Genomic DNA, 13,094 nt, shown 5'->3' with positions numbered 1-13,094 from the left:
CATACAAATTAGCTCTTTAAGGTTTTTCTTGAGGGGAAAAAGAAAGAATGGGGTTCCATGAATTAAAGGGAACAGAGACTAAACCTGAGAGCAGAGACCACCAAGGTAGTTCACTGGCCAGGGACTGAGGACCATGATAAGGAAAGTAGCTGTGAAAGCAGAGCAAAAACAAAAAAACAGGGAACAGCTAAGCAAGGACTCCCATTTAGGAAGTAAAGTCATCAAAGAAGTGTCTACTAGTGACCCAAGGCCTAGAGGTCACATCCTCTTGTTCTCAACCAGCAGCTTATCTCTCTTTCTCAGGAATAAGGAGTTCAGCAACAACTGTGGGTGAATCTCAAAATAATCAGGCTGAATGAAAGAGACCAGGCCAAAAAGAATTTAAGCTGTATGATTCCATTTATATAAAATTCTAGAATATGCAAACAACTCTGCAGTGATAGAAAGCAAATTAGTGGTTAACCGAGGATGGGGCTGTTGGGATGGGTGCAAGAGGAGGGCTGAACTACAAAAGGACGGGGGAAACCTTGAGGGGTGATGGATATGCTCATTCTCCTGATTGTTGTGATGGTTTCACATGTGGTGATGCCCAAACTTATCAAATTATACACACTAAAATTTTACATGTTATTGTACATCAATTATACCTTGAGAAGTCTGCTTAAAATAAAAGAATATGTCATTCATGGAGCTTTGATCTACAGCACAGTTTCTCAGTCTCAGCATTAATGACATTTGGGGCCCGCTAGCTCTTTGCTGGAGAGGCTGTTCTGTGCATTGCAGGATGTTTGGCAGCATCCTTGGCCTCTATCCACTACATACCAGTAGCACCTTGTGATACTGTGATTTATAATAAGAAATATAGATTTGATCTCCATCCAGTCTTCCTGTCCCACAGCTCCTAAAATCCTTAGAATTTCCTTAATGATGAGAATGGCCAGGGTATCTATTGTTATGTTAACAAAGTGATTTTTGGAAAGCATCTAGGCAACCTAAGGATGGGGGCTGGTTGCCAGGGGACCCAACCATGTGATTGGAGGGTTGGAACTTTCAGTCTGCACCCTCACCTCCCGGGAGAGGACAGGGGCTGGAGGTTGAATCAATCACTAATGGCCAGTGATTTAATCAACTACACCTATGAAATGAAGCCTCCATAAAAGCCCACAGAATGGCTTTGGAGAGCTTCCAGACTGGGGAACCAGAACATTTCCATCTGCCACTTTGCTAGGCCCCAAACTCCAGGAGGACAGAAGCTCCTTTGTTTGGGAGCTCACTCTATGTATCTCTTCATCTGACTGTTGATTCATATCCTTTAATATCCTTTGTAATTAAGTGGTAATCTAGTGAGTAAACAGGTTCCTGACTTCTGTGAGCCACTCTAGCAAATTAATCAAACCCAAAGAGGGGGTTGTGGGAACCTCTGATTTATAGTCAGTTGGTCAAAAGCGCAAGTAACAACCTGGGCCTGAAATTGGTCTGAAGTGGAGGGAAGTCTTGTGGGACGGAGAACTTGCCCTACAGAATCTGGTATTACCTCTGGGTAGATAGTATCAGAAACGAGCTGAATGACAGGACACCCAGCTGGTGTCAGAGTATGGTTTGGTGTGGAGGAAAACAACTTACACACTGGAACTGGTGATAGAATCATTAACCGCCCCATCAGCAGTGATAAGCAAAAAGAACTCCAGACATTGCCACAGGTCCTCTTGTGAGAAGGCGGAAAGGAGAGAGAATCACCCCCGCTGAGAACGACATGTCTATAGGGATTTAGCAGGTTATAAAGGGAGAAAAGGAAGAGACTAGCCTGAGTCTGTGAGGACCAGGGAATTCATTCAGACCTAATAATCTGCGTTTGGGACGGAACAGAGCTGCAAGCTAGGTGGCAGGGGCAGGGGGTGGCCGGAGGGCTCTGAGGCTCCTGGCAGGAAAGCCATGAAATGCTGCAGGAGCAGAGAAAGCCTAACACTGTCAAAGTCAGGCCCAAGGGGACAGTGAGAAGGATTTAAATAACACCCTGAATTTGTTTCTATTTCCCGGAGGGCTTTTATTCATTTTACTGGGTCCTTACAGCATTCATGCGAGGAGGAAAGGGGCGAATATTGCTGTCCTTGTTTTTCAGAGGCAGAAACTAAGAGCTAGAAAGAGTGTTCATCAGCTCCCCGAGTTCCTGATCTCAGAGCACAGTGTGAGTAAAGGAGGTTTAGATAAACTGTCACCTAGTTAGAGCTTCCAGATAAGAATCCTGAAGGGCTATGATTAAGGATTCTTAATCTCTGATGGTGATCCAACAAGAAACAGGCTGTAAAATTGTAGGTGAGGAATTTAGTATAGGAATTTTAGCTTAAGGAAGCAATTCTGGGGTGAGTCTTGCCAGACAAAGAATGTATGACTGAGGGATGCTGAGGAACATCTTCTGGTGTTTACAAATAGAGAAATGTACTTCACTGGGATGATTTCAAGTTGCTGATAGAGGGAAGGAGGATTAATTAGAGGGCCATGCCCAGCCCTTCCACCCTGCGATTCTCTGAAGCAGTCAGAGGAGGAGAGAGGACTTGGGAGAGTAAGAGACTGAAGGTCATGAATTGGGATCTAGATTCAGCATGTTTAGGAAGGGGCTAGATTTCCATGTACCCAGTCTTCCCTTTCATGTGTTTCCCTTCACAGATATTGAAACGCTTCCTTTAGAAAGACATAGTCACTTACATCCAGTGTAAAAGTCACAATGTCTCTCCTGCAACAAAGGAAAACATTACTCTCCTCCAAAAAAAGAAATGCAGACCTGTGCAGGAGGTAGAGAAAGATTTGGGGAGGAGGCCTTCAGACATCACATACGTAACAGTACATAGTCCACCGTCCCCCGGCCCCAAGAAACCCGACTGCAAGCTGACCATTGCAAGAAAATCCACAGAGACTCAGTCACACCAGCATTCCAATTGGAACCTAGCCAGTTACCAGAATTAATGACCATCTTTGCATGTGCATTTATATGATAAGATTTTGATGATCATGTTTACATTTTTAGAGTGTCTTTATCTAGGGGGGTGCTCAAGGAATATTTCATATGGGTGCTTTCATTTTTTAATAATAAATTAACAACTTTATAGTAAAATATAAACAGAATCATCAAAGAAGAAAAATCCACACAGCAAAAGAAACAATCAACAAAGTGAAAAGACAACTTACAGAATGGGGAAAAAAATATTCGTAAACCATCTGTCTGATAAGGAGTTAATATTCCAAAATATATAAAGAACTCATACAACTCAATAACAAAAAAACAAATAATACAATTAAAAATGGGCAAACAACTTAAATAGACATTTTCCCAAGGAAGATATACAAATGGCCAACAGGTAGATTAAAAGATACTCAACATCACTAGTCATTAGAGAAATGCAAATCAAAACCGTAATGAGGTACCATCTCACATCTGTTAGAACAGCCATCATCAAAAAGATGAGATAAAAAATGCTGGAGAGAATGCAGAGAAAAGGGAAGTCTTGTACACTGTTGGTGGGATTGTAAACTGGTACAGCCAGTATGGAACAGTTCTAAAAATAGAACTACCATATGATCTAGCAATTTCACTACTGCGAGTATAGCCAAATGAAATGAAAACACTAACTTAAAGAGATATCTGCATCTCCATGTTCATAGCAGCACTATTTACAATAGCCAAGACATGCAAACAACCTAAGTGTCCACTGATGGATGAATGGATAAAGAAAATGTGATTATATATATCACATTTATATATTTATATTTATAATATACATATATATAGTAATGAAAAATTATTCAGCCATAAAAAAACAAGGAAATCCTGCCATTTTCAACAACATGAATGAAACTTGAGGGCATTATGCTAAGTGAAATAAGTTACACAGGAAAAGACAAATACTGTATATCTCATTTATATGTGGAATCTTAAAAAAAGAAAAAAACTCAGAAAAAGAGATCAGATTTGTGGTTACCAGAGGCAGGGGGTAGAAGGGTGGTGGAGGGCAGATTGGAGGAAGATGGTCAAACAGTACAAACTTCCAGCTATAAGATAAACAGGGATGAAATGTACAAAGTGATGACTATAGTTAACAGTGATGTATGATATATATGAAAGTTGTTAGAGAGTAAATCCTAAGAGTTCTCACCATTAAAAAATTGTGGGTTTTTGTTTTTTTTTTTTTTTGCTTTTGCTTTTTATTGTATCTATATGAGATGACGGATGTTAACTAAATTTATTGTGATCATTTCATCATGTATGTAAGTTAAACCATTTGGCTATACACCTTAAACTTATACAATGATGTATGTCAATAAAACTGGGGAAAGAAAAGAAAAAAGAAAAATCTCAGCCCTCTTCACCATAAAACCTAGTCTCAAGACATAATGGTCTCTCCTTGCTTTAGTATTGTACAGATACAATTTTTTATAATTGCTATCAATGTACCCATATTGTTTTATGGTTTTATTTTACTTAACATTACAGGATCTAGACTTTTTTCCTGTCCCTACCTCATTTATATATTTTTTTTAAAGTAATGTGATATTCAGTTTGTCAACATACCAGATTATTTAAACAAATCATCACAGTTTGGTCATTCACATTGTTTTTCACTGAAATAGAAAAGTCTTTTTTATTTTAAGGATCTGTGTGAGTTTATTTATTCCTTGGAAAACCAATTCCACAAGCAGATACAGAAAGTCTCAGAACTTGGAGATGTAACTTATTGCAGAACATGAGGGGAGTACAATGCAGAGCTAAAAACAGCTCTATCCATTGAAGGTCTGTATCCAGAGAGATTAGGCCACCATATCCTCTCCCTAACCCCACCCACCCTCCACAAGCAAAGCCACATCCAATCCCCTGACCCACAGAAACTGTGCAAAAACAAATATAACAAATATAGCAGCACTATATACAATAGCCAAGACATGGAACCAACCTAAATGTCCATCGACAGATGACTGGATAAAGAAGTTGTGATGTATTTATACAATGGAATACTACTCTGCCATAAAAAAGAATAAAATAATGCCATTTGCAGCAACATGGATGGACCACCATCATTCTAAGTGAAGTAAGCCAGAAAGAGAAAGAAAAATACTATATGATATCACTCATATGTGGAATCAAAAAATAAAAAGGACACTAAACTTATCTACAAAACAGAAACAGACTTGCAGACTTATGGTTACTGGGGAAAGGGGGTGGGAGGGAATAATTTGGGAGTTTGAGATTTATGAATGTTAACCACTATATATAAAAACAGATTTTAAAAAGTTTCTTTTGTATAGCACAGGGAACTATTTTCAATATCTTGTAATAACCTTTAATGGAAAAAATATGAAAATGAATATATGTATGTATATGCATGACTGGGACATTGTGCTATACCCCAGAGATTGACACATTGTAACTGACTGTACTTCAGTAAATAATAATAATAATTATACATATATATGAGGAAAATTAAAAATAATATGAGTTGTTTTCGGCTGCTTAGTTCATGGTAATTTGTTACAAAACAATAGACAATTAAAACACAGAGCAATTATTTAGAAAGGAAGCAAATGCCAGGGCTGTAAAGGGGGAGGAATATGAGAAAGTATTATATCTTTCAATGTTAGTTGTTTAAAGCCATTTGGGTAGTTTCAGCAGGAACATTACTTTGATGCAATTTTTTTAAGTAAAAACTTAAACACATTATAAGACTGTTGAAGTGTGTGTTAATACCTGAGATGGTCTGAAACTGGAAGAGCCAGTCACAGCAGGGTCTGAGGGGAAGATGAAAGTCAGGAGTAAGGGAAACCAGGTGTTAATATAAAGTGCAGAGGGTGGGAAGTGACATCCTAAACTTGATAAAGAGGCAAGACTTGGAAGGAAGAGTTGGAAATCAAACCAATGGTGAAGCTAGAGCATAGGGGTGAGGGTAGGATGTTTACAGAGCTATCCTGGCCATCTGAGAACCATATAACACCAACTGGCATCTGTGTTCACTTTATAGGTTACCAGATACACAGAACATGATGTATTGAGCTGACTCAGAGATGTAGGATTGGGACAGAAAATAACTTTCTATTGTTCTTCTCCTCAAAGGGAACACATTTATATTATTAGCTTTACAAAGCATTCTGATTTTTTAATTTAAATATCCAACTTTCTATGTCTCTCAATTAGTTAAATTATTTTATTTTATTTTTTGTGTGTGTGTGCAGGGGGTGGGCAGTAATTCGGTTTATTTATTTATTTTTAGAGGAGTAACTGGGGATTGAACCCAGGACCTTGTGCATGCTAAGCATGCACTCTACCACTTGAGCTATATCCTTCCCCCATCAATTAGTCAAATTATTTTAAGTTACTGCATTCTACATTGATTAAACAAAGCTAATCTCTTTAAATCACTGTAATCTTGCTGAATATTCAGGTTATCTCAAATTTGTCAGGTAGACTCTATTATCATGAACATCTTCATTCTCATAGCATTTTATTGTTCAATTATTTTCTCTGGAAAATTCTCAGTTCTAGAATCACTGGATCGAGGAGTGTAAACCTATGTCTAGCTCTAGACAGGAACTACTATATTTGCTTTCCAAAAGGCTCAAACCATTTTAAATGCATGAGTGTATTTGTTTTACAGTTATTTCTCTACCACTGGGTGCTTCCTTTAACTGACCTTTCATTTGGCTAACTTAGTAGAAGTAAACTCATACATAGGATTCTCTTTAATTTTCTTTTTATATATATATATATTTTTTTTATTGAAGTATAGTCAGTTTACAGTGTTGTGTCAATTTAGATTTTCTTTAATTTTTGTATCTTTAATTTCAAAGTAGAATAAACTTTTCCTTTGTGTTTGCCTATCACTTGTCTTCTATCTTGCATGGATAGTCTGTTCTTTGCTGCACAGCCAGACGGCTCTCTGAGAGCTCCTTTGATTCCTCTCCCTCCCTGTTAGGTATCCTGCCATCCTGTCCTGAGACCACATCTCTTCTCCCAGAAATCTCTCCCGGGCTTTCATCTATCTCCCTGGAGCAGTGTTTCTCAGAGGGTGGAATGGGGTCCTCTCTCCAACAAAAGTCACCTGAGACACTTCTAAAATGCACCTTTCCTATCCTGATGCCAAAATGTCCAGAAGCAGAATCTCCCAACGTGGACCCCCTAGATCTGCCTCTTCAACAACTTCCAAGTGATTCTAAGAGTTTGACAACCACTGATGTAAGATCACCCAATTTGCCTATCCCATTTCAGTGTTTCCATTGCTCTGCATCAGTGTGGTTCTGCCGCCTTGTGGGTCTCTCCAGCCTAATGTCACCTCAGGCTCCACACCTCCTAATAGCGCTCCTCATCTTCCAGTACTGCCCCTCTCTCACGGGCACCCTCAGCACTGCTGCAAATCAGCTCCTGCTGCATTTCTTCTTGATGAAAGCAGGACTCCCTTTCCTCCAGTCCATGGGCCCCACATGCACAATTCAGTACTGACAGCTATTTCCAAACTGTTCTTTGGAGAGTTCCCTCTTGATAAAGGCTTTGCAGGCCCTGGGGTAACGACTGGCCTTTCTGTTTGTCTGCGTGCCACATCACGTCCAGAAAGCACAGTTCTAATGTGGCAGATATTATCAGCGGCAGGCAGGCAAAGCTATGGCTTTCCGGCTGTCTCTAATAGAGCTGCACCCTAGCAAGTGGATCTCTCGGAGGGCTTGACGGCCTGTCCCTAGCCCGCCTAGGACAGGATGAGAGCAGAAGGGTGAGAGAAGAGGGCCACAGCCCCCACACAAAGCAGCCAGAAGGAAAACAGAGGCCCTAATCTCTGCTTTAAATGCATCTGAAGGCGAATCACAGTCACACCTGACAGCTCTGATGGGAGGAAGCTTCCTGTGAACTCTTCCCTCTCTGCTGGTGAGGTTCATGCATCTTCTAAATTCTACATCTGCATGGCCTTCAAAAATTATTCTGAAAATTGATAATTCCACCCAATGCTGTAACTTCTATTTAAAAAGGGAAACTTGGGAAGGCTATGCTGAACCTAAAAAAAATATTGATAACATTCAGGGTTTCTAGACCTTGAGTGTCCACATCAAAGGTGGAGAGAGAAGAGGGATCCAGGCAACCCTGCCTGTCACCACCAAAGCCACACATCGGTGGGCTATGTCCCTGCTAAGGGCAGCCCTGGATTCTAGCTCAGTGAAGGGGTTCTTTGACATAGAAGTCAGGTGCCTGATCATTTGTGAATAAATCCAGTTTTCTCAACATGTTGTCCCAAATCAGTGTTCTCAAAATGGGTCCCAGAGTCCTGGGGCCATATATTATGGCCCTCCTGGAGATTCAGAATGCATGTTAAAAGTTCTGAGAAACTGAATAGGTAAATAACAAAGTCCTACTGTATAGCACAGGGAACTATATTCAATGGCTTCTAGCAATCTGTAATGAAAAAGAATGTGAAAAAGAAAATATATGTATAACTGAATCACTTTGCTGTACACCAGAAACTAATGCAACATTGTAAATCAACTATATTTCAATTTTTTAAGTTAAAAAAACGCTTTAAAAAAAAGTTCTGATAAATTGTCTAGCAAAGAACCTTATTTAACTTTTTTAACCCAATTTTTCCGAAATTTCTTGAGCTTTGACACCTTTTCCCTAAATACTGCCAATTACCAAGGCAGGCCACCAGTATCTGTGGTACACACTTTGATTAATTCTACATCTGTTTTGAAAAAATCAAATCCTCTGGTTTTTTGTGGATATATTTCATCATTTAAAAGTCCTCTCTTTCTTTGTATTGGCTCTACCTAATACTTTAGCTTGAAATTTCTAAACCAAGGTCGCAGTTTGCTAGGAGGCCTTGCCTAAAATTCAAAGAATGCCTTGTGAATTCTTTAGCAAAATGCAACCTCTCTAGAAGGAATAACGGGGTTTGATGTCACTACCTCTTTGTTCACTCATCCATCGTTCCTTCATTTGTTCGCTGTCTCACTCGACTTGTTTATTCCCAGAAGCACTGTGATAAATCCTGCCAATGCAAAGGGGAAAGATTCACCGTGTTTGTGACGAGTCCTATGACAGATATAAGAATAGAAAAGTTCCATTTCTCTCCCAGCTGAGAAGGGGTGGGGGAAGTAGGCAGTTCAAATAAAGGTCACGGCAAGGCTGAATAGTGAAGATTAGGAATTTTGGTTGCAAATGAGTGAGACTCAATTCTAATTAGCTTATAAGCAAAAAAAAAGGGATGTATTGGCTCATTACATTGGCAAGTCCAAGGGAGGTGCTGGCTGGCCTCAGGTTCTGTTTGCCCCATCTGTCTCTCTTCTCGGTTTTTCTCTCTGTAGTCTTAGTCACAGCCAGAACAGACAGGCTTTTCCCAGGAGACAAGGAGGACAGCAGCCCTCAGTTCATTCACGGCCTTCCAGCAACATAACCAAAAAGGCAAGGCCCTTTCTCCTGTTCTCCCTCTGCCAGCCTGGGAGAAGGATTCTCATGCCCCAGACCAGCCTTTACTCTCCATTCCCCGACCCACGTCCAGGACCAGGGCCCAGGTGCCCATCGGCCTGTAGCTTTGAGCTCCTCCCAAGGCCCACAGGAACCCCAGGGCAGCTCTGGGGGTGGCACAACTGATCACACCTTTGATTTCACACCATGTGGACAATGAAATGGAGGATGAAATTTCTAAGCAAGCAATAGAGAGGCTGCATGAAATTTCAGAGTGTAACTTTCAGGGATCATCTTTTTTTGTTTTGTTTTGTTTTTTGTTCCAAGTGGCAAGATGGACAACTCCCAGGCATAACTCTATATTTTTCTTACACATTTTTTCTTCCTCTGCCCTTACATTCACCTTTCTTCTGAGGGAACATAAAACCACTGCTTTTAAGAGGAAGAAGTAGCAGCTATGATACTAATAGGGTATGTGTTCAAGAACCAGAAGATCTTTCCTATTCCACTTGAGATTTTTTAATTACTTTGCTGACTTCCTCCAACTCCAGTGCCTTAGTGTTGTTGAGTTTTGACCTAGTAAGACATGAAGAAAAATAGGATCTATGATCTTGTAAAATTGCTCACTTCCCCTGCACCCCCACCCCAAAAAAAAACCTTCAAATAAGTAAACTGATTGCTACTTAAAAGAAAAAAACTTCAGCATTACAACCAGTTGAGCAATTTTGCACACATACTCACACACACACACAATACTATTTGTATGCACATACACCAGGTTTCTTAAACAATGAATCACAATTCTTAAGCTTCATTCAGAGTTCTTGGTAAAGATTCTTGAGCTTCGTCTTTCCAAAACCAATTTAATTCTAGAATTTCCATTTTAGTGTTTCACAAATTGTGTTCTGGGAAACTTAGGCATTAAAATTACTTGGGGAGCTTGTTAAAAAGCAGACTTCTGGGCCCCACTTTGTACCAACTGAATCAAAATCTCTTTGGAAAGACTGTCCCAGGAATCTTTGTTTTTAAAGTTTTCCCAAATGCTACTTCTGCACCCTACAATATGAGCAGATCTATTCTATAATTTTGGAGAGCTTTATTAGGATTTCTGAGTTGTAGTGTCAGATATTTTTATATCTCTAAGATAGAATAAACTTCTTATGAATTCCATGAACTTTAGTTTGTCAGCAAAATATAATTAGCAATCCTTGTGGGTCATGCTCTTTTGAAGTTCTGTGACAAAAGTAACTATGAGCATAGTTATATGACACAGAAGTCCTTCAGATTTAAAAATATTCACTCTAAATAGGTCACATATTAATGAGTAGAATAGGTAAATTCCATTGTAGCAAACTTTGGTGATTATAGCAAACAATTCAATGTGATTTTGTTATAACAGGTACATTGCAAGAACTGACACAATGATTAAGATCCAACTGAAATTAAACATAGATAGAAAAACTTATGAAAGCTCATTACAGTTGTGAATTTTCTTCCAAAGAAACAACTTTACCTCTTCATAAACAAGATTTTATTTCCAATCCACGACAAGAAATAATAAGTCAACATACACAATCCAACTCCTTCCACAAATAGGAGCTGACCACAAAAGTGTTAACCACAAAGTCCTTGCACTTTAGAGCTATAAGAACCTTAAGGATTGTGAACTTCTCTTAGGGATGAGGAAACTGAAGACCAAGTCACACTATTGATGACAGTCAGGATATCCTGACTGCCCCAAACTTCTCCTACCAGAGTATAAGTAGCCCCCAAGTATACCCAAGAACAGAATCAATGGTTCTTCAGGGGTGAGAACAACCATTCTTTTTACATAACAGATATGCTATGAAGTAAAAAGAAAAAGTCATATAAAACATAAGACTTGCAATAAATGCCACTTGGCCACCTTGAATTATTCACTCCTTCTTTCCTGCAATTCAGGCTACACGGTGGAAATGTTTGAAAAGCCCAGAGCTACCCAACTCCCCGACCAAAATCTGACAAATTAAGAAGGGAAAGAAAATGTGACCTCAATGGAGTCATGAGTAATTACTTGATACCTATCCAGATAGATCCAGAGTGGTTGAGAATTAATCAAGCAAGTTTGTTAAGTTTTGCTCAGATGACTTACTACGCATCTATTATAGGTATGTGCCTGGGTTTCATTTATTCATTCTGTTATACAACAGATACACACTGAGCACCTACTAGGAGCCAGAAACTAAGATATGTCCTGGCATACCAAGGTGAAGAGTCAGGGGGAAGCAAAACTAAAGCAGTAATTACAGAGTGTAGTATTACAGGCTGCTGAATCAGGAGCAGTGGGCACAACTACCCAGCTAGTTTGGGTCTGAGAAGATGTTACAGTGGAAATGACATTGGGCTGAGTTTTGAAGGACAACCAGGAATTTGACAGAATATGAGAAAGAAAGAGAAAATTATTCCAAGTAAGTGAATGGCATATACAGAGGTATGGAAGGATGAGGAGATCAGGTAGGCAGTTGAGGAGAGGGATCCAGAGAAGAAAGACAATATTATAGACATAAACTTTGTTTTTCATGCCACCTAGCACAATGCAGGCAAAGCCAAATGGTTTTTTTAATCCAAAACAAAAAACAAAACAAAAAAAAAAAAACCTACCTTCCTTGGGCAAGAGACTCACAAGAGACTACAGACTGGTGACTGAGCTGGTCTGACCTTCAGAGTTACCTTCAAACCAGAAAGAAAGAAATCTGTTCTTTTGCTTCCTGTCTGTAGAGTCTTAGACACCTTCCCAGCTCTCAAAGTCCACCTCTTTCCAGAGTCCAAACAGAGTCCTTGGAAGAGAACTTTTTCAACAATGAAATTAAATAGGGGAAACTTTGCAACCCCATGGTTAACCATAAAACTTGCCTCCTTTCCAGTACCTTGGTGTGCAGATCACACATTAATCTTTTTTCATTGTTAAGACAAAGTGGGTGACAGGCATGAGTACAAACAAGTTTCTACTACTTAAGAGCTGTGTGACTTTGGAGAAGTCACAGGACCTCTCAGGACATCATTTTTCTCATTGCAAAGTCCCTGCTAGTTTATGGTGAAACTTAGACATGATGTGAGGGAGAGAACCTTCACAGGGTCTCGCCTACACTGGGCCTCCCATTAGGGCAGGGCAGCTGCTGTACATTATCATAGCAGTTATGTTCATTCAACAAATCTTTACTGAGGACTTCCCACATAGGAGCCAGAAATACAAAAATAAATCTGAACTGGACTTTGCTCTCTAGGACCTCACAATCTATAGTGAAGACAAAAAACAGATTCAAGTCGCTATAGCCTAAAGAGAAAAGTGATTAGTACGGAGAGAAATGCAGAGACGTTACTGGGGATGTTGGGAGGACAGTGATGTGAGCGAGTTCATGGGAGAGAAGGGGGAAGGATTTGGGGCTGAGAATGAAGGCGAGGAGGAGGAGCGTCTGAGCTGAGCATGCTCACTCCTTCCAAAGTGGATAGGGTGGGTATCAGTCTTTCCCTCTCACAGAAGAAATAACAGTTTCGGGGAGGGGACACAACTCACTAAACTGCATACTCATAATTACAGCAGAGCCAGGAAGGGAATTCAGAGCTCCCCATCCCTCATCCAAAGCATTCACCATGACCATACTACCTCCTATAACTAGGGCCATCTGCA

Source organism: Camelus ferus, chromosome 15 (genome assembly GCF_009834535.1).
Source record: "Camelus ferus isolate YT-003-E chromosome 15, BCGSAC_Cfer_1.0, whole genome shotgun sequence".
NCBI lineage: Eukaryota > Metazoa > Chordata > Mammalia > Artiodactyla > Camelidae > Camelus > Camelus ferus.
The sequence above is the reverse complement of the archived record's forward strand: the minus strand, read 5'-3'. Positions refer to the sequence as shown.